Source organism: Stegodyphus dumicola, chromosome 7 (genome assembly GCF_044657685.1).
Source record: "Stegodyphus dumicola isolate Sdum_Otavi_A_Nest chromosome 7, ASM4465768v1".
In the NCBI taxonomy this organism is placed as follows: Eukaryota; Metazoa; Arthropoda; class Arachnida; order Araneae; family Eresidae; genus Stegodyphus; species Stegodyphus dumicola.
In genome coordinates, this window is record NC_140774.1 from 26,367,806 (window position 1) to 26,371,867 (window position 4,062).

Below are 4,062 nucleotides of genomic sequence, written 5' to 3' on the forward strand. Positions count from 1 at the left end.
AAGAACACGGACCTTGTCTCGCCCTAGCATGGCAGTTGCTTAGCGCATGCGTAATGACAAGCTTTGTTGGCGTTATTAGCTGCTGTCCGTTATACAGAATTGGAGATGCATCATCAGATTTGCAACTAAAGACATGTTATTCCACTAAATATTGTCACGTTTCAGAAGTTAAGCATGAATAAGAAGTTTGAAGTTAGTTAAGGTGTTACTGATTTCTTATATTTAGCGTCATTATTATGGAAGGTAATTCTGTATGTTTGGAGTGTTCAAAGACGTATTCATTCCGACACAATCTACGGGCGCTACATCTACAAAGGCAGAATTGCTGAAGCATTTTGAAAACGTCCATGATAAATGTTTTGTAACTGAAGATTTGCAGTTCCCTTCTTTTCAAGAATTTACTGTATGTAAAAAGGGCATTGAAACCGAGACAAAATGCAGTTTTATAGTCGAACGTGGTGCCCAAGAAAGAAATTCAGATACTACTTTTTTGTGTGTCATCATCGTTCTGGTGTTTATACACCAGAAAGCAGTGGTATTAGACATTTAAAACTACAGCGTAAAGAAAAAAAAAGAAAAAAAAAAGAGAGGATTTTGTCCTAAAGTGCCATTAAATTTCTTTATTTATTATTTTCATAAGATTCTAGCATTATACAATAGTTAGTAATAGTAGCAAGTCATGTGGTTCTTTTCTTCGTAACTATTCCGTAGAGACGTCACATTCCTTATCAGTAGTCCGTTCTTATCAGCTATTCACACCCTTCGGAGGCCCCCCTCTTCGTGCTTAGGAATTTCTTGAGAGGGAAAAAATGGGGATTTCTTGACCATCGATGAGTATAGATTGTAATTTTTGTAACTAAGATCTCCGACTTTTTTCTCCAGGTATCACACTTAGTATTATGAGCAAATATAAATACAGTGTGACGGAATTTGTTAAACATGTACTATAATAAATTACAAAGGTTAAATTAATAAATTAATTTTATATTTAACTAATATTTAAGAAAAATAAACTGTATAACTTATTTTTGCTGATATGCTCTCACACTGTGTATGGATTTATGATTTTGTCAATTACTGTTTTTCTGAAATATACATGAATTTTTTGGGAACGGTAATAGTTAATGTTACTTCAGTTAAAATATTATGTACATCTCTGTGATGATATATGTCTTTTCTAGTTAGGTCTCAAGATATGGGCATACACATTACCATGTAGGAATTCATTTATTTTTTTTTTTTTTAACTTAGCTAAAGTTTGCTTCTTAAAGACACTAATTTTTGCAAATGAACTACTTTTAATTACACTCATGGACACAATAGTATTTTAGGATATTTTCTACTTCTTTTCCTTTTCTTTCTATATGCCCCCCCCTTTCTTTTTTTGGGGGGGGCATTTATTTCAAATTTTATTTTGTCCCATCTTTTCTTTCTGGCCTTTTGAACTCGTACAAAATGTACGAAGTTCCTTTTTACTATCCTCAAATACGAAATTGCCCCCTTTTCTATATACCTTTCCTTCGCACCTATGCTTGATTTTTCGCCCATCGGTGCAGAAAGACTTAGCGGGTGCAAAACAAGACATCTGTCTACTTTTTCTGTCTGTCTGTCTTTAATAGTGGATGAGCAATGTAGTTTGTGTACATCTTGCAATCATCACTAAGCACGTACCCAACACATGGCGCAGCCCATCGTTGATTAAAAAAGAAAAATCTTTAAAATCTTTTTTGAAGAACCATGCAGCGTCGGTAAAGATATTCTAAACAAAAAAATGATGGGAAGTTGTTTACAGTGAAAACGAAACTTATATCGCTGGTAAGTGCGTTGCGTTGTTTATTTTTATTGGAAGTGGCTAAAAATACGTATATATAAACTATTTAAAGTTTTAAATTAAATATGGATCCTAGTATACGATGCAGCCTTGGCGCGCTTTTGAAAATTATCGCCAACACCAAAGATGACACAAAGAAGGTCTATGTACATACTATACTCTATATACGTATAGTATATACACCATATACATATTATATACTATGTATAAAGTGTTGATACATATATATTTTTCTGTCGAACACAATATGTAGGTCAAGGATGTCAAACTCATAGGTACACTTGGGCCAAACAAACAAGGTTTAACTTTAGGCGGGCCGCAAAAAAAAAAAATCAATATTTATATAAACGTAGATTTATTTCCAATAATACAATAATAAGCATATATATATATATATAGAAAAGAACAAGAAAAATTTAATGTTTACGTTCTGATACTTGACATCTCTTCTCTGCTATTATCTTTCCTATTTCCGGAGAAATTTTGTTTGCAGTGATAACTATTGCATCTTATAGTGATCAGGGTACAGTTAATGTATTATACGCCACTGTATACTAATGACTTTGCGGTTACGGTTAGAAAAAAGACTGGATGTACACACAATTTCAGGTCGGAAAATCCATTAACTTAATACGCGTGTTCTTAGCCGCAAACCGCAACAAATAACATGTATTAACTCACCCGAAGTGAAACTGATCCGATGCTTCCAGCGCCATCTAACGTATTGGAATTTTTTTGTTTTGTAGATAATTCGAAAGTTCTATTTCATCTCTGGCGACTTTGCGCATGCGCAAATGTTCATCTCTGGCTAACTGGCTGTTTCCGTATAAACTTCTTATTTGAATGCATAGTGAGACTTATTACCTTTCATGACTGAAAATAACTGCTCGCACCGATAAGTGCTACCAAACATGGAAATAATTTCATATGCGAATTTTCGAGTATTTTCATACCTGGCTGGTAAATATTTGTAAAATTCAGCCACGCCCACTTCAATGAATTTTGCTTTCAAATTTGAGTTGCATTGAATCTCGATCACCTCCATTTGCATATGGCTGGGTACTGAGTCAATACTTATTGAGAAAATCGAAGAAAACAAAAAAAAATTGTCTTCGAGGGAACTAAAATTATTAAACCTCGTTTCAAATTCAGTTGTTAAATTTGCAATTTTTTCTGCGTATTTTTGATACAAAGAAGTATCATCTAAACTTGATTTGTTCATGCTGCAAGTCGGGAAGTGCGTCAAATCTTCATTTTTAAGTTGTTTTTCCCAAAGAACTAGTTGACATTTGAATGCTTTAATTATGTCAAACACGTTCGTAATGATATGATCTTTTCCTCGTAACGATAAATTTAAATCGGTTAAGTGTTTGGTTACATCAACCAAGAAAGATAAATCTTGTATCCATATTGGATTGTAAAACAAACTTACGTCTTGATTTTTCGTTTTTAAAAACTGACATATTTCTTCTTTCGAATCCCAGAATTGTTTGAGAATCTTGGAGCAAGATAACCAACGTACCTCGGTATAGTAGGACAAACCCGAATATCCACTATTCAACTCACTTAAAAAAGCAGTGAATTGACGCTGATTTAAACCTCGAGATCTTATAAAATTTATAACTTTTTTATATATGACAAAACATTCTCCATATTTATTACTTTCGTGCATAGAACTTCTTGATGTATAATACGATGCATATGATGAATGAGTAATGCTACGAAGCCCTTGTTTTTCCAGGTCATTGATGGAGCGCCATCTGTAGCTACAGAATTTAATTTTGCCAAAGGTAGATTGTATTTCTGCAGAAGTCCAAAAACACAAGTAAATATATATTGTTAGAATATCAAAAATATTCTAACAATATCACAAAATGTCAAACGTTTAGAAAAAATCAATTCAAAACAGAGAAACTAATTCTATCTCACAGCGAAATCGCTACAAATCAATCACAGCATTAAGCAAACAAACAGTTCGCTAGAACTACAGCTACTATTGAGATGAGTTGTTTGTTCTCGGCTTTTATAAGCTTTATAATTAATTTCTCGAATATACAGGAAACATCTATAAATATCTGGATTTTTGTGGATGGCAACAGCAATTACGAGATATTTATTTATTAGGTATTAAATGCACGCGCTGTTCTATTTTTAACCTTCCAACGCAGCTGTCTTTTCAGAAATCGTCTGCGTTGCTAAGGCAACATGAAGCAAATCTAATTACAATTCTA